General features: G+C 48.2%; 1 protein-coding gene across 1 annotated transcript in view; it reads right to left on the bottom strand.

Moving 5' to 3' along the window:
• The window catches only part of LOC144938212 (zinc finger protein 385D-like), a 107,632-nt gene extending 94,791 nt beyond the window's left edge, over window positions 1–12,841 (bottom strand). The window contains exon 1 of the mRNA XM_078866028.1: window positions 12,654–12,841. The gene's annotated coding sequence lies outside the window, so the exon portion shown is untranslated. The remainder of the gene's footprint in view (window positions 1–12,653) is intronic.
• Between the last annotated feature and the right edge of the window lie 13,619 nt (window positions 12,842–26,460).

Below are 26,460 nucleotides of genomic sequence, written 5' to 3'. Positions count from 1 at the left end.
CAATCCTCTTTCGCTCCTGTTATGTTCCATTATTCCTGAACAAGGGGGGAGAGAGAGAGAGAGAGTGGCCGAGCAGCGGTTCAGCTGCATTGTAATCTGAACCCGGTGACCTGAGTTCGATTCCCAGCCTACGGCTAAAATCAGTGGCCGAGTGTTATTTATCTCTCTGTATATTTTTGAACTATCGCTGTTATTGCTTTTTTTATTTTCTTTCAATATCGTTTTGTTGTTTTGTCAGAGTTGACATACGATTGTTCAGCTTATCTACCAATGAAGCAGCTTTTTTCCCGTAATTTTCTGCTATTACCGACCCCCAGATTGCAAAGCTTTGTTGCTTATTGGCTTCTTCCGGCTTAACAAAAAAAACACTCGAATTGTCGACGTCTCTTATGCGTGCGAGTGATTCAGGATTTGCACGCATTAATCGCTTAAATGCCACGGCATATCAAAGAGGCCTGCAAATATATGGGAGACACAAAACACGTCAGGGCAAAAATACAGAGGGATGAGATGTGATCGATGCGAGAGTCCCAAGACCTGCAGAGAATCCCATGGAAGCATGGGATGTACACGAAAGATCTTATTTTACCATAGCTAATAGCCCATTGGGCCATTAGCTATATTTCAGAGGCAATCTGACCACAATGAAGATAATAGCCCATCGAAGGAGATTAATCGTCATTGTCGTCATCGCCACATGTGCGGTTTTATAGTAGCATGGCCAAATCTAGATGCACGAGTGGAAATGTGGAAGGCAAAAAAATCCACGTGACAAAAATCGTGAGACATCTGATATCCGAAGGGATCCTGGGTCTCCAATTCACCAAGCCACACTGACCGGCGTGGTAATGTACAGCATTGCCGAAACAAACCCCCTGAATTAATGCAGCAATGGTTTGACAAAGGGTCATACATTATTCGTATTGTTCGCAAACAGCCTTCCCTTCATTCACACTTCTGACAATTTCACATTGTTAAATTGTGATGGATTTTTTGTAAATTTAATTTCCTTAATCCCACCGGCCAACCCCTGTACAGAATTGTCAACACAAGCAGATGAAAAGACAACATAAACATCCCATCCTCTGGCACCACTGAGAATCCTGATTTTGAATCCAGGCAGGAAACCCATGAGTTTACCAGGTTATCAACCGCAGTGAGTTTATGGTCTCAGCCTGGTCACCAATAACTGCACAAACAAAACGCATTAATCAAATTTGGTTCTCCACTTAATTTGGCCAAATTCCAGCTCTGACCATTAAACATCGGCTTGACTTTCATGCAAACGAACCTTACTCTCATTTGCAAAGTGCGTGGGTAGAGTGCTTGCCTCTACTGAGCTGACCATAGGTCACCTGAAGGCATATCAGAGATAGCTTTTATAATATCCACTTCCAATGGCTGTTCTCTCATTGGAAGGGTTGCGATAGCACAATCAAAGCAAACAATCCATTTCCAAAGGAAAGCACACTCTGATCCATTATTTGTAAAGCATCACCAGTGCCAGCACCAGGATGAAGTTCTTAAGATGACAAACGCGGGACTAATGGCTGGGTACGTTAGCCTGCCCCAAGAAATTGTCAACGGCTATATATACGTACCGGGAAATAGGAGAACGTATTGCTTGTCAACCGTTGACCTTGGCGCTTGTAATACCTGCCTCGCACTCTGCTGGTCCGAATGCCCCCTCGTGCCACTGTAATAATGGCCACGTTCACAGCCAGCAATCACCGAGACACTAAAATAATTGGCTGGCGAGCACCTCTTTTTCATTGGCAACAACTGCTTGAGTGCAAGCTGAGATTGCTGTGCAGACAAAAGCCTGCATCTCATTACGCCGTATAATTATCAAAATAAAATAGTCATATCTTTTTACTCCGGTGAGTGTCCCGCGATGTAAACCCAATGCCATTCACTTAAATTCCTGCCCACGTCTGACGACTAAATATATATATATAAAATGATTCATGGCATATCGAATCGTTCATGCAAAATTGCATCCTCACCTTTGCTGAGGAATTACAGACACAGCTGGAAGTCTGGCAAACGGTGAGCCGGTGCCAACAATTGCTCTGCAGTTCTCTATGTCATTTTAACACGTAGGCTTTCGCGACCAAATAACGCGATCTGACCCAAAAACCTATATTATGAGTTTTCTATGTGTTAAAATGTCTTTAGCTAATTGCTATTCATACATGTGGGAGGAAACCGGAGCACCCGGAGAATAGCCGTGCATGCGAGGAGGCAACACCCTATCCCACACAGAAGGGCCAGATGGACGTTAGTCAACACCATGCTGTCCTGCATTCTGCTGGCAAGCCAGGGCATTGTACTTCGTTGTCCACGGGAAGGGAATCTCGCATACATTTTGTAATTTGTCCGGCGATCCAACAACTCTCGCGGCCTCCACAGGGCTGGAATGCACACGTGCGCCGCCACAACAGAGGCAAATTGTTATCCAAACTCACCCTGGGGCTCGCCAACCCTCACCGAGCAGGACTGTGAAAGTATGGACAAACAGTCCCCACGACCGAAGCGCCATCATGGGCAAGCCTTCATTCATTCGTGGATTGATAAAGGAAAAACTATTGTAATTCATCTTATTGGTTCTTTCGGTAAAGTCACGTAAAATGGAAATAATAAAATAATAAAAATAAAACATATAAAATAATTCTCACGACGTTTCGGCCACAACGCAAGCAGCCGTCATCAAGTGAAAACCAGGTCATTCAGACGCTGTCGCCCCGACAGACCTGGTTTTCACCTGAGGACGGCTGCTTGCGTTGTGGCCGAAACGTCTTGAGAATTATTTTATTATGTTTTATTTTTATTATTTTATTATTTCCATTCTACGTGACTTTACCGAAAGAACCAAGAAGATGAATCCCTGCAGTCACGAAAGCTTTAAATCGAAACTATTGTAATTATTCAAACTAATTAACATGAAGGAATGTCTATCGTGCAGAATCGTCCAGAGAAGCAACGGCCAATCGGTATATATTTTCGGCAGCAATCCTTGTGTGCCTTTAAAACACATACATATATTTCAACATTACCAAATTCGTCCAATGTGATTTGCTGAAAGCCAACGCTATAAGACCGGCAATAAAATTCTCTCGTACCCACAAAAATGGATTTCAACGTGAACCACATGGCAGGATATTGATGGAAGTGGCCGTACTTCATCATGGTTCTGTAACAGTGTCGTAACTAAGGCAGGGAGGGTGGGTGGGTAGGCGTCCTAGCGGCGTGAAAACAATTCACAAGCCACCCTCATGGCGAGAGACACGAGGATTTACCGGTCGGTAAAGAGTCCTGCTGAAACCAACACTTGCCCCACTCTTGGACAGTGCCCTTAACAGCCGCGACTGTGCGCGCGTGTGTGTGTGTGTGACTGTGTCTTTGTCCTACAACCGACCGCGGTGCTCCTGAATGAATGAATGCCATCTCATTCGAACTCAGAGGCTATTCAGTAGGGATGCCTGGTGAGTATCTGGATGGGAGACCATCTGTCTTGGAAAGCCGGGTGTTATATTAACCGACACGAATGCTCGCTGGGCCTATGCGGTGAAGCAAGGTCACGTGATCAGAACAGAAAACGCATAAACCAGCGGCAGCTTGAATCTCATGCATCAGCAGAGGTTATCTGGGCCACCACCATGCTGTAGCAAGGGACATTTATTTGCTCGTATTCATTCGTTGATCAAATAATGTCTTTTTTTTACAATCTACTCTATTCAAGGGGGTCATGGCAATAGGTTTGGGGAATAGAGGTATTCCACTTAACGTGCGAGCATTTTTCTTTTATACTGCATCAACGAGATTATAATTGGACCTTTTCTTCCCAGTATCAAAGTATGAAAAAATAAGAGTCAGGTTTGACCCCTTTCTGGATATGAAACAGGTGTTAATATGTTGCTGGCCAATCAGTTGAAAAACCAATGCATAGATGATTACAGTTTGTTTGCACGTTCACCACAAGAACGCGTGTGTGATTAATGCAGACGCGATTCCTTGCAAAAGGTTTCTATTTGGCGTTTGAACACCTGTCCTTATTGCCAGAAAAGGGGTAAAAACCTATTCCCATTTTTCTTTAGTTTTTTCAATTCAACGAGATTGTTGTCCATCGTCAGTCGCAAGTTTCCCACCTGTCACGAAAGGTGGTTCTAGATTTGAAGCTTTCGTGACTGTAAGGATTCATATTCTTAGGTTTTTTTCGGTAAAGTCACGTAGGTAAAAAATTAAAATTAATAAAAGTAAAATAAAAATAAAATAAAAATCACGACGTTTCGGAGGCAACACGAAAGCTTGTGTTGCCTCCGAAACGTCGTGATTTTTTAAAACTTTTATTAATTTTAATTTTTTACCTATGTGACTTTACCGAAAAAACCTAAGAATAAGACTAGGTGGCTTTGCGGGAAGTGAAACGATGTGCAACATTCGTGTGTCCAACCCATTGTGCGATCCGATATACAGCGCAGATTTATACACACTGACCCCCGTAGATTAACTCGGACCAGCCATTTCCCCCCCCCAGCTCAATCTATATGATCCGACACATCGCACTCTGCTTATAGCGTCGACAGATTAACATGTGGTTTAGTGTTTTATAGAAAGTATTTTCATATATAAACTCAGCAGCCATATATACAGATCGATTCACAATCCGACGCATTACCTTCTGTACACCTGTCCGCAGTTGAAATACGGCAGATTTGCATTTTAACAAAACTTGGGGGCGGTTGGTTGAGGTGAAGTGGAGCAAATGTACAATTAGAAAGGATGACTTTGCCTAAAATGTAACGGCATCGCACCCGCAGAGTTTTCACGCAGCAATGCACAATAAATGTCACACTTCGTCAGCTCACCATGTGGCCTTGAAAGGAAAAAAAACGATACACCGCCAGGAGACGTTTCGGGCAACGGCCCTTTTTCATAGCAGCACGTGGAATATACGTGGCAAGGCAGGCATGCACCATTTTAGGTTAAAACCCGCAAGGCGTTAAAACGTTCAAAACGTGTTGATCCCATTGCTGCCGTGTTTGCTCGTGGTGTTTGTACACCCCAAAATAAACAAATACACTCAAATGATCAAATCCCATCGACACGTTCACAAACGGGAACATTCACAATCAGTGTTGGAAGGGGAGGCGCGCATACGACGAGCGCGCTTCGTAGGAGCAATGAAACACACACAGAGACAAAGATCCCCCGTATAGCCTGTAACAGACTGTTGGGGCAAGTGCCATTAGTGAGCACCTATGAAGGCCGGAACGGCACACGACGGGGTGGGTGACCAGCACAATACACGGCCGCCTTTGTCTCCCCAGTGGCGACGTTTGCACACCGCACCAGGTGCTCATCTGAGGCCGAGCCAACCTAGGGGAGGCCCAGGACCGGTTCAAATAAATCGTCACCGGCGTTAATGGCCGTGAGCGGGAATCGAACCCGGATATCCCGTGTTTCATAGCGCAGCGCGCTCACCGCTCCCCATTGAAGCACAGAGACACGCACGCGGTCATACAATCTCATCGGTGCCTGCTATCCAGTGCCACACCGACGCTGGCACGGCGCGAACCGATAAAAAAAAAAGATACAATCGACGCGAACGCCGCCGCGACTCGTTCCGCCTGCCACTCGTGGGCTGTGGACGAATCTCTCCTGGAGTCGAGTTGTTTGATTGAAATTGCTGGGCAATCTCGCGCACGCACGCACGCACGCACTCGATACCGACCAACAAACAATTGGTGACGCTTCGTGATATGAATTGCTTCTGCTGCTGGCATTGGCGTCAGTTGGTGTGCGCGCGTGCGTGCGTGTGCGCGCGTGCGTGTGCGCGCGTGTGTGTGCGCGCGTGTGTGCGTGTGCGCGCGTGCGTGTGCGCGCGTGTGTGCGCGTGTGTGCCTATGCGTAAGTGAGTGCGTGTGCGCGTGTGTGCTATGCGTAAGTGAGTGCGTGTGCGCGTGCATGCGCGTGTGTGCCTGTGCGCGCGCGGGTGCGTGCGTATATTTTTTGCCCAAGTGTTAAGAGGAGAGAAGGGGGCATATTGCCGTGCAACAAAAAAAAACCCACAGCGCCGGCACCGCTGAGCGCAGCTGGAGGATTTAACCATCGCCGCCGACGCCTCCGTGCAATTTCCACCCGACTACTGAATCTCACACTCGCAGAGAGACGTGGCACCAGTCATCGATACGTATCGTAGGCACGGTAGATAAGGCAATGGGGCGGGAGGTTGTTTTGTTCCGTTGTAACAATGTTTTTTTGTATCGAGTGACCAAGAAAATGGATATAGAGTAAACGTTGGATATTAGCACACCTCTGGGGAGCAATGCCAGCTGTGATCGTATCAGAAAGGACCCTTTGCCTTCAACTCCTGCACCAATGTGATATTAGGATGTGTTGCTTATATCAGAACCGTGCTTATGTAGAGTGTCCTTATTACCAGATTATACTTTATAGTTCAAATATGGCTAAGACTCACGTGCTAGATCACCAACCCATGGCATGGAATGCCTTCCGTCCACTGTCATATTGAACATAGAGCTTATGTTTAAGTATGTTCGGTATCGTAAGCTATGTAATGGGGAGGGGTGGAATGGGAGAGCAAAGTTGCTGGACATCTGTGAACATACCGGGCATCCGTGAAAAAGATCTTCACAGCTCATCGGAACCCTGCGGTCAAAATAATAATTCTGAGACTCTGATTCTGCAATGAAGTTGGCGCATGCGCTGGACAGCAACGAGCTACTTAGCATTGGATGATCGCGAACGAAATGCATGCAGCCGTGATCCAGGGGATGGAGCAAAGCCCTGCAAATGACTGACTCCTCGACTAATGAATGGGGGCATGGGAGCCAATTATTGAAATAACATATGTCACGGCTGCTGAGGAAATGACCTCAGTGTTTAATTGGACGCTTCAAATATTTAAGCACGAGGTTAGCACACACGACACTACCTCGAGCGGCAGCGCACTTGACACCCCTTACTTCTCCTTCAGCCGCGATGGATAATATGGGTCAACTGTGCAATCGACTCGCCTGCATTTGTTTCCAGGAGCAATTAAGTAAAATATAGTTTGTCAAACAAAATTGATGATGATGATGATGATGATGAAATAAAATGGAGAAAAAAATCCGGCGAACGCAAATTTGTCTCGTGCATCTGCTGCGTCAGTCACACGGTTGGCTCATGATGCGTGTTGAACAATGAGTGATACGCAACGTGGCGTCACTTCAAGGTTGCCACCTATCCTGGTTTTCCCAGTATTTCCTCTTTATTTTATTGAGGTAGCTGCTGTCCTGGGACATCTGTAAGTCTTTCCTGGGATGTTAAAAAGTACCAGGTTTTTTTGTCAGCTGCAAAATAACATTATAATTATAATAACACATCATACTCAGTTTTTTCGGTAAAGTCACGTGGGTAGAAAATAAATTAATGTTTTTTTTTTACCTACGTGACAAAGAGTATGAATCCTTGCAGTCACGAAAACTTCAAATCTAGAAATAACACATCACTCAAGTCAATGCATTTACATGCAGCTCACTGCTCTTCTGAGTATTGTTAAATGTTATTTGCCCCACAATGTGTGCCGGTTGTTTGTACCTACTGGAGCGTTTGCGAAGCGAGAGTCACTGCTGCGATAAGAATGTTTTCCCTTGCTTCTTTGACATGAAAGGAGAGAGAGAGCGAGCAGATGCTAATCCAAAGTCTTTTTTTCTCAGTAGGTAAATGATAATGGCAATCATCAACACAAACAGTTATTCTATATTCACTGATGAATGAAAGCCTCCCCGTGCCTCGGGTTACATGCAGCTATAATCCATCTTGCACCTAAATGCGCTATAATTCAATTTCCCCGTCTCTTTCCTGATTGCCCATCACCGGACTCTTCCTTCCCCTGTGCTGTCATTCTGTCACCCCGTCCGTCTATCGATCATACGTTACAACTACTCATCCTCCATCCCCCGCCTCCCAAATAAAATGTAGAATATATGGAGTTAATATTTTCTTCAGGCTGCCAATGCCAGTTTATATATCGTAACCCGCGCTGGTTTAATACAAGGATTCTATATATATATAATTATTAGCACACATATAAAACAACATGCGGCAAGATACATATAATATCGTCTCTGTGTTATGTTGTTTTTGCGCGCGCGCGCGTGTGTGTGTGTGTTTCTAATAAGGCTCGTGTAATTGCGTTTGCATTGAATTTGCGTAACGATCGTTTAGGCAGAAGCAGCGGTTCCAAGGTTTTCAGCCGACGACGGCCCATCATCATCATCCTCCACAAGCCTCTGCCGCAGCTGTTCCCAACGAACCAGCGCCGTTCGTGAAAGTTCCCTTCGCTTGAGCGCTCCAGTCGGAGACGCACGCGCGCGCGCGCGCCACACCGAGCACGCCGGCAGAACTACACGCGCAACATTTTGCCACCACCCGACTCGACTGGCCCCCTTCTCTTGCCGAGTCAACATGGTGACTCGTGAAGGAAACGAGACGTCCGTCGGAGGCAATGCAACGGCGAGTGGGCACACCTGGCAAGTGGGCACACCTGGCAAGTGGTTACAGGCACACCAGGTGAGGGGTTGAGGTGTGTGTGTGGGGGGGAAATGTTGTGCAGGACAGATAATTGGCACGTAGGTAATGCAGATGTAGTTATTGGGTTTTTTTGCCACGTGCTATGGAAATACAGACGAGCCCTCTCCTCCTCTCTGTCTCTCTCTCTCTCTTGGCTACGTTGAAGCGCAACTTTACCCACCCACCCCCCAACTCCCACGGCTTTCTGAGATCGCTTCTTGTGTTGAATTTGTGGTAGGTCAAAAGACGATCCTCTGGCGATCCGAGATGCGTCTGTTCGAATTAAAGCACGTGGCGTGGCCGTTGCTGCAGGACACGTCAACTTGACACGTGCTTGACTCTCTGTGGCATTGCGTAAGCACGGAGGGGGTGGAGGGGGGGTAACCTCGCGTGCCAAAGAACGCAATGTTTTGAATGCATCCAGATTCAAAGTGCAGGCGCGTGAGTTATGAACGCCAATCACGTTCAGTCACCTCTCGCCATATTCTCAACCGAAGGCGCGTTGACTGCTTAACAGCTGCTCATGAGAGCCATTGTACGCGATACAATAGATTATCCACTTATTTGCTTAACTTTAGCTTAAATAATAAATATAAGACACCTTTGTACTATGTGCCAAGGCAAAGGACACGTATACCCCGTATAGCGTTTAATAGACTGTTGGGGCAAGGGCTGTTAGCGAGCACCTATGAAGGCCGGCACGGTACACGAGGGGTGGGTGGCCAGCACCACGTCCCGGCCGTCTTTGTCTCCCCAGTGCGGATGTTTACACACTGCGTCAGTTTAACACGTAAGTAGGCTTTCGCGACCTATATCATCCGCTGCGTCAGCTACTTATTCTGTAGCGAGTCGATCTAGGAAAAGCCCACTTACCCGTCACGTATTGGTCGTGAGCGGGAATCGAACTTGGCTCTCCGACTTGGCAGCTTAGCGAGGCAACCACTGCACTAACCGCTTCTCATATTCTTGAGTTTTTTCCGCTAAAGTCACGTAGGTAAAAAAATTAATATTAATTAAAGTAAAATAAAAAATATAAATCACGACGTTTCGGAGGCAACACAAGCTTCCGTCGTGATTTTTATTTTATTTTATTAATTTAAATGTTTTACCTACGTGACTTTACCGAAAAAACCTAAGAATATGAATCCTTGCAGTCACGAAAGCTTCAAATCTAGAATTAATAATCGCTTCTCCCTCTGTGTGTGTGCGCGTGTGTACGATGTGGACACACACACACACAAAAACACATACACTTCCCGGAGCTTAGAGTTGCCCTTGTCTTTTAGTCCAAGTCACAATGTCATACCCTACCGCACTCAAATTGTTATTGCAATAACAATAATTGGTGAGTGCCTTACAAAAAACATAAAGCTGGCTTCGTGCCCTTGATTAGATTTTATTTATCAGCCGCGTGCCACAGAAAGGAAAGCAACTTGCAGACGCAGCAAACTCGTTATACGTGCACACAATGCAGGCGCACTCCACAAATTAGATATGCATTCACAGAATTGTATTTAGCAATTTGCATTAATGGCCATTGTTCTCGGCTGGACGCGCGTCTGATATTAGTAAGACAATGGATTTAATCAAAATGCTTCATCTAATGAAACCCCATAGAATCCGGCACACCCGAGCAAATGTACCAGTCTGCCCCTCCTGGCGCAAAGAGCAAAGCCACGGAAGACTTCGAGTACAACTCGTGTGCCCGCCGATGTACTCTCTGTGCTTCTGCTTCAGACTTTCATTAGTGGCCGCACGCGAGCTCAAAGCGTTGACCTCTCGCTGACCTCTTCAACAGAGACAGTCCGATGTCAGCTACAATGCTGGCATAGATTTACTGAGGCTAACTTGGGGGGGGGGGGGGTGGGGGTCCATACTCTTAGTTCTTTCGGTAAAGTCACGTAGGTAAAAATGAAATAAAAATTAATAAAAATAAAAATTAAAAAATCACGACGTTTCGGAGGCAACACAAGCTTCCGTCTTCAGGTGAAACTGTCACAGCACAAAATCTGTATCAAGTGGGGGGGGGGTCCTCCCAGCAATGAGTATTTTATTTTTTGTTTGCCCCCCTCTTTCGGCTATGTTGAAATGCAACTTTGACACTGTTGCGCCACTCTGAAATTTGACGGGGATGAAAACGCCTGTACGCACGTTTGCTGAACGAGTTTTTGTTCGCACAGTGCCGTAGCCAACAGCGCTTCAGCAAAGAGTCAAGCGTGTTCTTAGATTCACCACGTGGGCTTCGACACCTACATTTCGTAGGCAGCCTTTATTTTATTTGTTACAAAAGCTATCCGTTATTTTCACGGTTTGTTTTCTTCTTTATGCGAGCTGTGAATTCCGGCAGATGATTCACCACTCTCATTCCTCACACCCGTGTCCACATTTACCAATCGCCTTCTTGCCTCTGCACATGTCACCGAGTACGATGTTGCAATTCGTGTATCCCTGTTTAGTGGTCGGCTAATGTCCCCATCATAAATTGGGGTCTGCTTATTCATCTCTGTAGTTTGCTGTTGAAGTGAGCGTATCATCTCTAAGTTGTAGCGTTTTGAGAGCCTTTGACGTATTCACTTGCATCTATGATTTCATCATCCTTGATGACAGCAGTGTAGGTGTAGCTGTAACCGCAAGCTACATTAGGAACCACTTGGTAATAACATCAGAGTGTAAGGGTCTATTTACCCCTTTGGTGTAAAAGGCTATCTACAATTGTCTTTGGGGCACCGCGGTGGTGAGATGTTAACTACCTCGCCTGGTATACAGGAGGTCGTGGTTTCGATCATGACCCTGACGCCTGCATATTTTGAGTGTGCGGTGTCTCTCTCCCCGTGGTTGCGTGGATTTTTCTCCGGATTCTCCGTTCTCCCCCCCCCCCGTCCCACACATTTAGAATCAACATCACGCGTTTCAAGTATTTGGCTGCTATCCATTTTCCAGTGATAAGCCACTTCGTTGAGCTATCATTCGTGATAGCCAAGTCGCTTCTGAAAAATAGCTACATAGTTTTGTGGTACCTTACCTTGGTCAACTAAAAAAATATATAGTTTGTGTTTTAGTACATACACACGGGGGCACCTTCAAAATTAATTCCACGTGCTGGCCGATATTCTCTGCGCTCCGACTCTCACACTTGGAATGGTAGCGGTGACACTTCGCTGACCCCATCAATATTTTCCCACACGCCTGGTGCCCCCATCCCCCACCTACCAACGCTGGTATTTTCATGCGGAAAGTAAAAGAGCACGTGCAGAAAAGTGGAATGAGCCCATTGCTCCTGGCTGCTCGGTTTAGTTTTACTCGGAAGACGTTGTTATGTAAGACCCAACACCACTAAGTGCCACTCATGCACATTACGTTTTCTACTCGAGTACCTCCTCCACCCAGAACAATGCACGTGTGTACGTTGAACTTCTTTCGCACCGTACGTAGCCGACCGTGCTAATCGGAGGTGCGGAGGAGGGGTAGGGGGCAACTAACTAAGCACGAAAAATTGCTCTAAAGAAATTAGTTTTCCATCTAAAAAGAAATTCGTTTTCAATCTGAACAAGACAGACATTTGTCAACACATTGTTGTAGGGGAGGGTAAGCTTGAGCATTAGCAATATACGAAGCATGGTTTAATATATCGTTATATATTGCACATTATTAGTTTACGACCAGACGAAGCAAAAACTATCGTTATTTTTTTTCAAAAAATATTTTTTTCTAAATTTGACAAATGTCTGAAATGCAGGACAATCCTGTAACGGAGACACACCGAGTGATGCGACTCAGCGGCGTCTTTCTGAAAAGACAAAGCCCCGCACCGGTAGAGATATTGCTCACCGACCGTGTACTTCCCAAGCACACTTTGAGTCGCGTACACCAAAAAAAAAAAGCGTAGCAACACCAACGCAGGGAGATGGGCACTTGAGATGAACACTTAAAATGACCACTGCCGTTGGCAATGATTCGTACTGAAATAATATATACACACACACAGACACACAAATTCACGATAGCAAGCGCTCAATACGGCTGTCGCACATCGTGCCATGCGCGAAGCCGCTCGCGGTCCCTCCGCCTCTCACCTGTGCCGACTCGTGTCGATCGGGGTGGCTTGAGGCCACAGGCGTTGCGAACTCTCCTTGCTGGGATCTGTTTCACCTGAGCCCCGCGCTCACGGTCTAACGCTGGAGCTCACAGCCGGATATCGAACGGCACAACAACCCCCGCTGCCCTTCTCTATACCAGCAGCGGCAGCAGCAGCAGCAGCGGCAGCAGCAGCAGCAGCGGCAGCAGCAGCAGCAAGCAGGCAGACGACATCTCACAACACATCGAATCTCGTGCGGAGGAGCTGCGTGCACCGCGCGCGCGCACGCGTACGGCACATTGCACGAGAAGAGGCGCGCTGCATGTCGCGGTTACTGATCTCGCGTTGTGTTCGATTACTGATGCCGGTCGCCTCGCCTCGCCTGCCTGGCTGGCTTCCCACCGCTCCTCCGCTTTGTGGATATGAGCGCTTGTTCCAAGCGGCTGGTGCGAGGGAGGGAGGGAGGGGGGGTGGTGGCGGTTTTGATGGAGAGACCCCCAAGAGCCGGGTAGCACCTCCCGCAAGCTACGAAGCCTCCCAATTGCGTCGCGAGCAAAGGAACGATCGAACATCCACCTCGCTTTCTTCACACCCGCCCCGCCCGCCCGCCTTCTCGCTCGCTCGCTCTGTCTCTACCACCTCCCCCTCCTCTCTCTCTCTCGTCAGCCCCACGCTCTCGGTTCCCTCTTTGCTGAAAGCGGTGGCGTGCGGGAGGAGCGAAAGGCGCGCCGGGAACTCGCGTCTCGACCGGCGACGTCACCATCGAGTCGGACGCGCTCCGACTCGGTGGTGACGCTTCGCGCGCAACGCTCGAGCGGCCATCGTCGCGATCGTCATTATCGCCATCATCACCACGAGTGGAACTTTGTTGTTGTTGTTGTTGTTGTTGCTGCTGTCCTTGTTTGTCTGCCGCGCATCGATTTACAGCGGCGGCGGCGGTGGTCGCGTGTTCTCAGCGTGTTCAATCACAGCGCCTTCACCGAACCGCCGACGAAACCCAAAAAAACACCACGGTAGTGATTTGACGGTTGGAAATAATATTGAGGATGATGATGATGGGAGTGTAAAAGTTGCACAGCGGACGTGATGTTCCCGGGCACACTTTTTTCGTGTGCTTCTTCTTAACCGCAAAACACACGTGGCGCGCACGCCGCCGTGCGTGCCACACGCTGCGCTGAATATTAAGCAGCCGAGGGGGGCGGGGTGGGGGTCCCACATAGAGTCCCCCCCCTTTTTGACCCTCCAGCCCCCCCCTCTTTTAACCCTCCAGCCCCCCCCCATTTTTAACCCTCCAGCCCCCCCCCCCCCATTTTTGACCCTCCTGCCCCCCCTCTTTTAACCCTCCAGCCCCCACCCCTCTTTTAACCTTCCAGCACCCCCCCCCCCCATTTTTAACCCTCTAGCCCGCCCCTTCTTTTAATCCTCCAGCCCCCCCCCTCTTTTAACCCTCCAGCCCCCCCCCCCCCCATGTTTAACCCTCCTGCCCCCCCTCTTTTAACCCTCCAGCCCCCCCCCTCTCTTAACCTTCCAGCACCCCCCCCATTTTTAACCCTCTAGCCCGCCCCTTCTTTTAATCCTCCAGCCCCCCCCCCCCCTCTTTTAACCCTCCTCCCCCCGTCGCTGGATTCTCTGTTAGAGGCACGCCGAGCTTCAACGCGGCCGTGGCGTGATTCCAAACGTTTGATTATTTCATTCGTATTTGAAGCGAACATCATCCGATGGAGTATAAGAATACATTTTGAGCATCTCTAGGTCATTCTAATAGGCAGTCCTGACCGTGTACGTGCATAGAAGCATAACACCGTTGTGTCTACACATGTAAATACATATATATAAAAAAATGTGTTGTCCGTGAACCTATATTTACTCGATTGGTTTTCCACAGAAATATTCTCAAGAAGAAGCATTTTGTTCAAGCAAGCAAAATTGTGGGGCCAGGTGTCGGCCTAATGGGTCTCACATCAGCAGACCCAGGCTTGTTAAACAAATGCTACTGCGTGAACAAATGTCACAGGTAAGAAGAGCAATGCTTCCTATAAACTAGGAGACCCTCGTTTAAGGAAGGGGTGGTGAGATTTGCGGGAAGAAATAACAGCGTACAAGAGAGACGTATGAATAGGCAATACCTGCAGACCTGCCCTATGCAAGTCGGCGTGACCCATTGAATCGTCGCGTGATTAAAATCAGACGCGACTTAGGGGGGCAAGGGGGGGGGGACACGGTTAAACTACGCTCAGGGAGTTTTAGCTCGAACGCAGCGTTGGCGGTTAATCACGAGAGAACTCGAAAGTCAACGCGAACTGCAATCCCAAGTCATTCAGGATCGGGTTCTCTTCATTTGTACGGCTGCTCGGCTCTCTGGTGAATATCGCACATGCGGCGTGTACGAAACGCGCCGTTACGAGCTCAGCGAGACGCTGGGCTGTGAATGATGGCATTGCACCCAGCTTAGGAGGCCGTCCATAAATGACGTCACGCGATTTTGGACTATTTTTGACACCCCCCCCCTCGTCACACGGCGTCACAAAAATTCAGACCCCCCCCCCCTCAAATATGACGTCACAAAGCTCTGCAAACCCCCCCCCCAAAAAATATATGAAACATGCTTCAAATCGCTTTAAACTATTGTCATTGTAGTGCGTATTTAATGTGGCGCTGCACTCTGATGTTGTAGAAGAAAACATGTATTAAAACGTATATTTAATTAAGTAGAACGTGTTGTCTATATTTATTTAAAGTTGCGTATTTTAATGTGACGTCACATTTCTCAACCCCCCCCCCCCCCACACATCGTCACAAATGTCTGACCCCCCCACCCTCCCCCGCTAGGTGCGTGACGTCATTTATGGACGGCCCCTTAACCCGAGTTCAATTCCCGGCCAGGAACCCAGACCCTCTTTCCCCGTCCCCAGCATCACCAACACGCACTGACCAGCGTGGTGAAGTATGGTCAAACAAACCCAGATGCACCACACTGCGTGCCGATGCCTTCACTATGCATATAACCACACCTTGTATAAGCACAGTTCTGATATAAGCAACACATTGCATGACACTGGTTGGGGGAGGGGTGCAAAGAACACATTTTTTTATACGAGCACACCTCTTCGGATATAAGCACACGTGTGCTTGCTCCTTAGGGGCGTGCTTATATCCAGCTATTATTGTAGACCTTTCCTGTGTATGTATTTGTAAGGAAAAAAACGCGCATTGGACGGTGTAACAATCGAGTCTTCTTTTGGCAGCCGTGGAAGACACGTGATGAATGAAAGGCAGAGCAAGAAAATCAAACCCACCGATACAATAAGAAACACAACTCTCATAAATGATTCACCTAATGAGATATCAATATACGGCCGCACGAGACGCACGCCGAAGTTGTAACTATGGAAGGGTTGGCGTTCTTTTCTTGGCCCGACCTCGACTTTAACGCACACGATGACAAGCGGAGAGCGGCGGTGCGGTGGTCAGACCCCGAGTTACTGTCGCCTGACCACGGATACCATCGGTGGCGAGCGATAGCCAGGTCGTGAGCAGTACGGTTACATTTTTTTTTATAAAAAAAATATAAATATGATCACACAGCTCCCATGGCCGACAACAAAGTGGGCGGCCTTCAATTCAGCAGTGGATTTTTTAAAAATATATATAGAAACGGAATGTTAATATGATATATTCGAACACAAATTTGGTACGTGTAAGTAGAAACGTGCACGAGTGCATGGAGTGATACGGGGGGGGTGGGGGAGGCGGTACACGCGTGGACAGCCCACGTGGCTTGCCTGATTGCAGCTCGCCAGAGGCTTTATATGGACACTCGGACGAGTAAACACGTGAAATATTTAAGAACCCGCCCAAATCCAATACCCCGACCCCAGACAGCAAACATGCACGCGTGTAATCTTATATGTTTAAAAAAAACATATCATTCAGCCATTTTCAATCCACTGCTGGATGAAGGACTCACCGCTTCACGTCGGCCATGCGGCTGTTTCTTTTTAACCATACTTCACCATCACCTTGCATGTGTATAAGTTTCGTAGGGGGGTTTTATTTTTGCTTTGCGTGACATCTGCGCCGGTCTCGAGAATCACCTTCACCAACCAACACGCGCACACAAGTGTGGTCAAGCCAAGGCACGTGGCCCTCTCACGGCGCGGGGAGGCGCCTTCATCCGGCAGCGGAATTACTTTATACATCGGGCGATTTAATATTCCGAATGTATGCGACTTACACCCCCTCTCGCATAGCAGCCACGTATTGCCTCGCGGCAGTTTCGTGGATGGGGGCGACAACGATAGCCTGAACAGAGAGACACATTATCCGACACTGTGGTGGCCTACGAGGAGCATATGCTACTGCATAGTGTAAACAGACATGTCTGCACATCGCTCATTAATGCACAGTACACGGGGGTAGGGGCTGGGGCCTCTTGGGATTTATTGCGAAATAAACAAACTAGTAACACGGTAAGACGTGGTGATGAGCGCTGTTTCCCCCTTCACCACCACCACCACCACCACCGTCCACCCCATCCCCTCCCCCTCCATCTCTCTCTCTCTCTCTGGGATAATTTCTCTTGTTGCGTCGTCAAGTTGGGGAATTGTGGCGCCACAATCGCTCTCTCGGTGCGGGTCACCTGGCGGAACTCTGCGCTGTGTGGCTGCGGAGTTCCTCATCCTCGTGATGACGCCGCAGTGCGACCTTTCAAAATAAACGGCTGCCCTCCGCCTACAGGATCAGAATATTTATATATACTGGAGGAATCCGATGAGCTATGAAGCTTTTTTTTCCACAGATGTCCAGTAGGGGCACGGGGTCAGAACGGTTACAACAACAACACACAGTACAAAAACACGAAAGGAGTGCAAAGGATAGGGAAGGTAAGCATATCACACAAAAATACAACTAAATATTTTTTAAAAATAATTACCAGATAACGCCCAGAGCTATCGGCTTCTTTTTCAGAAGAGACCTGGCCACAAATGATAGCTCAACGAAGTGGCTTATCACGCGTGGAAATGTAAAGCGACCAAATAATGGAAATAATTAATCTAACACGGCACGGGCACACCTTATTTTGCAGGGCGACGGATTGATTTGCGCGAGCTCAGAGGCGCTGCTGCTGCTGCTGAGACTCAGCATGGTCGAAATCGGTCCAGAGGTTTTTGCCGATTGATAATGTTGGTCTGGAAAGGCATAATGGTGATGGATGCAAATAATATATAAATATGGTTTGTCTGTATACACGGAGAGAGACAGATTAATTACATGCGGTGCTGCCTATATTTGCAGTTACCCGCATGGCTTCACGACCGCACAGAACGAGTTTGTGTGCGGTGCTGCTTATCGCGTTAAATGTGTTTCCCGTGTGGTTTTTTTTTACGGGATGATCTTTCCAGTAACATCTGTACATCCGTCAGCATATTTTTTCTTAAGAAAACTGCTGATGGGACCCAGAGGGTCAAAACCAGTCAACCCTGAGCTATAAATGCTCCGATACGTGCATAGTTCTTGTACCGTTTCGCCTTGTGGCTTTCTCTGGTCTGACACTGGTGAGACTGGGCCCTAAAGAAGGCTGTCACTGGTGTAGCCCAATCAGTTTTTAAGACAATGCTAATATTATCAGAGCATGTTTGTGTGCATTTTCACCCCAGGTACGTGTAGCTAATGCAGAATTGATTCCTTGCAAAAGGTATCTCTCTATCTGGTGTTTGAACATCTTAACACCTGTTTTAGTGCCAGAAAGGGTACAATCTATTCTTATTTGTCATAAGTCCGGAGTTTGTTTGCTTAAACATATACTGCACGGTAACGTTTGGCCTGGAAATCCTATCGCTTGATCGACTAAAACACCCCGTGCTGTATTTAAACGTGGAGAGAGAGGACAGAGTTCTGTTTTATATTTGCTTTGAGCTGTATAGATATTGATTGTTTATTTGTAAAAAAAAAAGCGTGTTCGCACATATGATTAACACGGTTGGCTAGGTACGGTGCGAAAAAAGATCTATATATGTGTGTGTGTACATCTCATTTCATCACTTCACTGCCAGCTTACGCGCTCTAGATTGTTTAATAAGCAGCAGGTCGGTGAGTCGGTGAGGGATAGTTCACCATACTTCCCCAGGTTTGTCAGTGCGAGTTGGTTGAAGGTGGCCGGAGAGGGGAGGGTGCTGAAAAGGAAAGCCATGTTGCCAAGCTGCCCTCTGCTGCCCATAACCCCTACGGCGCCTGTGCTTTGTGCGCGATGCTGGTCACCCATCACAGCACTATATCCAGGCTTGGCCGTGGTCAGTTTATGAGATCTGACTGCCATCGTCAAATTTGATTTACTTTTATGTGTAACGCCTCTGACGACGATGTAATAAGAGGCACTTGATTGGGATGCAGCCACAATAAAGGACCCTATAGGCTTCGTGTATTGTATTCCAGCTTATAACTTCCTCCCGAAAGCCTCCACTCCCCGTGCTCTCTCCCCTTTTAAATTCCTCGAGCCCCCTTTCTCGAACCTTCTTGTCTTTGTTTTTTTTAATTTAGCCAATCTCTGTCCTTCCCCACTAACGGATACTCTCTCTGTTGCCCGATTTATTTCGTTCAAACCTTATGCCTCCAATCCCTATAAAAAATCTGCCTCTCGACCAATCACCGTGGAGGCCTATTTCTACCAATCGGATACCTTTCTTTATTATCAAATAGCCGTTCGGCTGCATATTAGCTTGTGGTAATTTTTCGTTAATTACACGTGTAATGTATTATTGGTAGTGTATAAAGCAAGAGAGACAAAGATCGCCCGTGCAGTATTAACAGACTGTTGGGAGCTGTCGAACTTGGGTCGCCAGGTTCGTAGGGCAACGCGCTAACCGCGACACCACCACTGCCCCGAGGTGTATAGAACACACACACACACGTGTGTGGACAGGTGGATCATTGCTACAGCGCATTACTCTACGAGCCCGGCGAGCTGAGTTCGATTCCCGGCCACGACTGACATCAGTGGCGAGTGATGTCTGAACCGGTGCTGGTTCACAGTTCACCAACACTCACTGTCGAGCGTGGCGAGGCATCGTCAAACAAATCCCACACTGGACATTCCGTTGGGGGGAGACCTCCCATCCAGCACTTGATCGACAAAGTGGGGACAAATGATAGTGAAGGAATTCATTCTGAAAACATGCGTTACTTCTGTATTATTACAATTGCCCTGTCCTAAAATGTGCGCATTAAAATGTCCCATGAGCACGGCAGATGCCCAAATAGGTATGGGGGTGGATCCCGACCTTGGGGTTGTGCTTTTTAATTAAATGCCACATCCATAAATGGGGAGGAGAGGGGGTGGATGTGTCGGTCACATATGACAGACGTCAAGATTTGATTTTCACATGCACACACACCCACTGGAGCGAGTGGAAATTAGCATACGAGTGTAAACAAACGGCAGCCCACGGCCACTGCAGAAATGTAACCGAGGCAATCAGTCTGAAGCCTTCTTCAGATCAACACGCGCATTACGCTCTCATATCGCCGAGAAAGAAATCGGGACAAATAGTGACACAATGCCACAACACGCAGGGATAAAAAAAACACCCGTTATACGTAAAAATTATAACTATAATGGTAATTCTAATATAAAAAAAATATATATATACACAATGCAAATCACCAACATCTGGCTACTCTCACACAATTCTCCCTGCGGATTTCTTATCCGTGACGAATTGCTGTCGAAATGGAAAAAAATGCTCCCCTGGCCATCCAGCTGAAATAAATAAATAAATGTGCGTGTGTGCGACCAAGCCACGGGGAAATGGCTCGTAATAGATGCAGATGCTTACACGCTTACCCTGCATTGATGCGCATGTGACTGACAGACAGCCGCCTAATTCCAATGTTCACGCCTTCCCCTACGTTTTGACCGTAACGATGGGTTTTTATCGCATTTAGGCTGCGGCTCTTCCATCAAACCGCTGAGCGCAAAGGCTGCGTCGCCATGCCCAATAACGACCACGCGTCGCACGATCATTATTGTTACCGATGCTCATCGCCATCGTTTTCACGAGCCGTGGTCAATTTGCTGCGGCGCGATGGGCTTCCTCGGCCGCCACCGTCTCTCGCGATGAAATGCGCCCGAAGATGTTTCCGTCGCCCACACCTGCGCGCGCGAGCTCACCACTCCAGAGAGCTCCATCTCATCGGGCGGTAGATAGCTCCAGGGGCACGTCCCAATTCCTGGCTGCTGCTGTCATTTACTTTGTTTTTGTACCTCCCATCGGCCATCAGTCACCATCGTCATCATCTCTTCTAGCGACGTGTCCTGCCGAAGCCCCCCCCCCCCACGTTTATTTTTCTTTGCCGTCCGAATTGCGTCTTCAAACTACGCCTCTGAATCCGCGTGTTTTTGTCTGTCAACGTAATTCCAAGCGTGCGTCTCTCCCACGCTTCTTTGACGAGTCGTGCGTCTTAACCCTGCGATACTATGGGGCGGAGTGGGAGCGGTGGTAGGGTGGATCGCACACTGCGCTTGAATTACGGCCACCTGAATCATCTCGTTCCCTATCGCGGCTCGCATCAGTTGCAGCTCCCCCCACCCCCAATTCACCAACCCGTAATGTCCATCGTGGTGGTGAGGTATGGTCACACAACCCTCATGGCTGAGGAGGCCATATAGCAGTGGATTGCCAAACGGCCGTGATGAGTGATCAACAATGATAATTTATCACGTCCTATGCGCACAAAGCACGAAAATCGGATTTCTGCATCATCGGCTGCGGGTTTCAACGCAAACAATTACTCATTTGAAGACTGGGGGGAAATGAGCGGTGGCGTAATTATTAGCGCACGAGGCTATGAACCCGGCGACCTGAGTTCCATTCCCGGCCACAATTAACATGAGTTGGCAATTGGTATCAGAACCGACTCACACCGACCAGAATGATGACCTTTGTTTTTTGTCCTAAACGTCATCTATAAGATACGTTTCCCTTATAGGACAGTTTTGTGCACTTTTTTTTATTTTGGCCAAGCAAGCCATACGACCAACACGACGTGGCGAATCCATCATTCCAGCAGTAGATTGACAACGTGCCGTGAATTATTATTATTATTTAACTGAGCACATGAGCGAGAAAACGCTCGAAGCTCTGGGTTTAACCACGGACAATGAGATGCATGCACAGCCTTGAGTCGGCTATATCCATTTGAAAATCGAGGCGAATTGAACTAACGTGAACGTTGACAGCGATCGATTTGCCTTCAGTGGCCGGATTTCACGGGGTTGGCTCTGCCGAGAGGAGAGCACACACGCTGGGTGCACGGGGGGGGGGGGGGGGGTTACACGCGTGGGAGAGTTCACCCTGAAAATGACATTGCGCTGAGCTCGGCAGGTTCGCTATAATAAGGGGGGTGGCTTTCAAAGGCAAACCCTGTGACCCGTTCTCCAAACATCAATGAGGTCAGCGTACAGAGTGGGCATGTGTAACCTGTGCATACATATCATTTTCAAATCCAATGTGTCCTCACGCTCCAACGGAGGGTAAACACGTAACCGCATTCCTCGCAGCCTGCCTTCGTACATCTTTTTCAGGTTTACCAGCTGTAATGACGATGACGTCCAAGGCACTTTGTCAATCTCAAGTTTCAAGTTTCAAGTTCATTTATTAGGTATAGCCATGTGAGCCATTCGGCTCTTGAATCGGGTGCAACCGTAACAAACACAAAAACATGAACAAGAAAACATCTTAAAGTGACTATGTGCAAACAGAAAATCCAAGAAAAGACAGCGAAATATTGCAGAAAAAGCACCGTACACCAACACTGTGTGCAAAAATCCCAGTGGGATTCAAGTCAAACAACAACAACCACAAGACAACTTAGATTAAGGCCATCAGTCTAACTCTGTACTACAACAAACAAACATGGCCAAACCAAAATTTTTTCGAAAATCACCAAATAAAGCCATAAGCAATGAAACAGTGATCATAGGAACTGTGACCGAATTTTTACAATAAACGACGTAAACAACATGTACCACCAAACTCTGCAGCCATAGCTGGCTGCATGAGTCACTCCACAACAGCATTCTACTGATAGATCAAGGTATCCTCGTGCTTTGTCGGTCATGGGGGGGGGGGTTCTGTTTGACCATACTTCACCACCCTGGCCAAACGCCAGGATGTTGAATATTCTTAGGTTTTTTCGGTAAAGTCACGTAGGTAAAACATTAAAATTAATAAAAGTAAAATAAAATAAAATCTCATTTACTTGATACAGCTGTCGTGGCTGTGACGGTTCCACCTGAAGACGGAAGCTTGTGTTGCCTCCGAAACGTCGTGATTTTTTATTTTATTTTACTTTTATTAAATTTAATGTTTTACCTTCGTGACTTTACCGAAAAAACCTAAGAATATGAATCCTTGCAAGTCACGAAAGCTTCAAATCTAGGATGTTGAATGTCGCAGCCCGGCACCGGCAGGGGATTCAAATTTCGTGGGCCACTCGTGGTGGCTGCGACTTAGCCGCACATCTCAGTAGAGCCTCCCAGAAAACCGTGGCTTCATCCTCGCCCGCCACATCGCCAAGCAGGGAAGTCGCGCGCAAGCTTCAGGTCCGCTTGGCAGTGAGCTCTCACCCCGGAGTTTGCCAGCCAACATAAACTCGACGCAGCCTCCCAGAGAACCGGTCTGGCTCTAGCCCAGCAGCACGAGCTGATGGCACGAAACTTAGCCTATTGTTCTCCAATCATTTAATCAACTGCTTGCGTAATCCGCTTTGAGGAAACCCGCGGCGTTTGCGGAGTCCACCGGCACAACATTTTTAAATCCTTTATATTAAGTTCACTTGCTTGCTTGCTTGCGCGCTTACGACCGTGCAAATCTTTCGGTCGTTTTTTAACCCACTTCCCGTGATCCAATCGAGCTGACATTTTGCACACAGACTCGTTGTGCGTGACAATTTATTTTCGTGAACATTTTTTTTCCAAAATTTTACACTTTTTAGGAAAAAATAAATTATATGTAATTACCAATTGCTTAATGGTGGCAGGCAATCATCTGACCCATAGGTGGCAGCCATCTCAAGCCAGAGGACGAGAGGACTCTAACCGCCACGCATATAAAGTATTTATAGTGAAAAACTTTGTTTTTACGGGTTAATTTTTTTAACGGACAGAGAAGAGTGTGTTGCGGGTGAGATGTGTGTGATGTATTTACTGCACTGATGATTCCTAATCTCGATGAAACCACGAAGAAGCTGTCCCATTGCCCTGCTGCTGCCTACAATATGGTCACAAAATGTAGTCTCGGTGATATTAAACCAAGGTTGTTGTGATGAATTACACATGCTCTCCGGTGATGTGTGACATGCAAGGCATGCTGAGAGGACCGATCCAATGGTCACACAAGCACGTTTGGGTTTTTCGTTTAATCCATTATAGTATATCGGTATTTCGTTTCCCCCATTATCGTCTAGAGGCATTTTGTTTAGCCCAATAGAGTCGACGGGCATTCCGAATTCCCCATGCGAGCCAATGGGCATTCCGTTTTCTCCAAAACCCTACAGACTGCGGACATTCTTTTTTCTGAAACATCGTCGAGAGGCATCCCCCCGCCCCCCACCCTCCCCCCCCCCCACCTTCCCCCCCCCCCCCACCTTCCCCCCACCTTCCCCCCGCCCCCCCCCCCACCTTCCCCCCGCCCCCCACCCACCTTCCCCCCGCCCCCCACCCACCTTCCCCCCGCCCCCCACCTTCCCTTCGCCCCCCACCTTCCCCCCCCCGCCCCACTACCCCCACCCCCACCTTCTCCCCGCCCCCCCCCCCCACCTTCCCCCCGCCCCCCACCCACCTTCCCCCCGCCCCCCACCTTCCCTTCGCCCCCCACCTTCCCCCCCCCCCCGCCCCCACTACCCCCACCCCCACCTTCCCCCCGCCCCCACCCCCACCTTCCCCCCGCCCCCACCTTCCCCCCCCCCGCCCCCACCCCCACCTTCCCCCCCCCCGCCTCCCCACCCCCCACCCCCACCTTCCCCCCGCCCCCCCCTTCCCCCCGCTCCCCCCCACCCCCTTCCCCCCGCCCCCCCGCCACCCCGCCACCCACCTTCCCCCCGCCCCCCCGCCCCCTTCAGCTATCTCGGGGCATTCATGTTCACCTCCCTCCTTTAATCTTTGCTTAGCTCGACAGAATCCTCGTTGGTATCGTGCGAGAGAGGATTCTCCGAGATGGTCTCTCTCCCCGAGCACGCGTCCCCGATTTCGCATCGGTCTGAAGGGGTTGGGAGGGGGGGTGTGGAGTAGGGGGGGGGGGCAGGGGATTTTCATCGTAAAGACCCCCCCACCCCCACCCGCTTATTGTCTTCCGAGCGCGGCGCACATTAGCATAAGGAAGGGTGCATGTGCGCATCAGCGAGCACATTATGTCTGCCGTGTTGAGGGAATATGGGAGACATTCCGAGTGGAGCCATTTAAAGCCACGCAATTGGCCTAATCAGTGCTTGAACGAATACTGATTAATAAAAGCGTATTATTCCCATTGAGGAGTGATCAGCGGTCGTCCGATGTAGAGACTCGCCTCTCCTGCCACAGGGATGTGGAATTGCCTGCAAACCGGCTCCGGTATGTAGAGAGCAGATGGGCACCGCCTCAATGTTCATTTGAGGAAAAAACAATGTTTTGACTTCAAAACAATAATACTCACTTTTGGATTTAAAGCTTTCGTGACTGCAGGGATTCATCTTCTTGGTTCTTTCGGTAAAGTCATGTAGAAGAGAAGTAATAAAATAATAAAAAATAATAAAAATAAAACATAATATTTCATTATTTTTATTTTTATTATTTTATTACTTCCCTTCTACGTGACTTTACCGAAAGAACCAAGGAGTAAGGCACCCATTGGTTGCCTTGTTTGACATACATCATCAGCATTAGTTGCTGAAGCTTTTGTAAATGTAGTGACCCGTTTCGTGCGTTCTCCACCTCGTTAATTAAACTTAAACAGCTTGAAACGCGCGGGCAGAATTTTAGACAGATGTAATTCGCCCCCCCCCCCAGGCTGCCCCCCGAACCGTCGGACTTGGTTGGGAATCTAACTTGGATCTCCGGGGCTCTGACCGCTCGCCTCGTTGTTATCACTTCTCCAGCAGCACCTGGCAAGGCTTTCACTGCGTCTACCTGCCTCGTGGGGACATTCAGAAGTGTCCGTAAGGGTGATGGGCATTGCAGTTCACAGGGGCCGTCCATAAATGACGTCACGCACCTGGGTGGGGGGGGGTCAGACATTTGTGACGATGTGTGACGAGGGGGGGGGGGGGTTGAGAAATGTGACATCACGAAAAATGCGCAAGTTTAAATAAATGTAGACAACACGTTCTACTTAAATATACTTTTTTATGTTTTCTCCTACAACATCAGAGTGCAGCGTCACATTAAATACGCACTACAATGACAATAGTTTAAAGCGATTTGAAGCATGTTTTTTTTTGGGGGGGGGAGGGTGTGGCAGAGCTTTGTGACTTCATATTTGAGGGGGGGTCTGACTATTTGTAACGCCGTGTGACGAAGGGGGGGGAGAGGTCAAAAATCGTCCAAAATCGCGTGACGTCATTTATGGACAGCCCCACACAGACACTCGGCGGGTTTGGGTAGCGAGCCGCGTACACAAACTCCATGCTTCTTCCAAATACAAACTAAGTCGCTACACGCGCCTGATGGTTGGTAAACACGTCGCACGTCACGTGGAGAGCGTCGATTACAATTTAGCAGGAATTTATTTTGAACCAGAGCTCTCTGCCACGTGTCACAACAATGAACTATTGGG

Source organism: Lampetra fluviatilis, chromosome 21 (genome assembly GCF_964198595.1).
Source record: "Lampetra fluviatilis chromosome 21, kcLamFluv1.1, whole genome shotgun sequence".
Classification (NCBI taxonomy): Eukaryota; Metazoa; Chordata; class Hyperoartia; order Petromyzontiformes; family Petromyzontidae; genus Lampetra; species Lampetra fluviatilis.
Note: the sequence above shows the minus strand (reverse complement) of the source record. Positions and strands in the feature narration are given on the sequence as shown.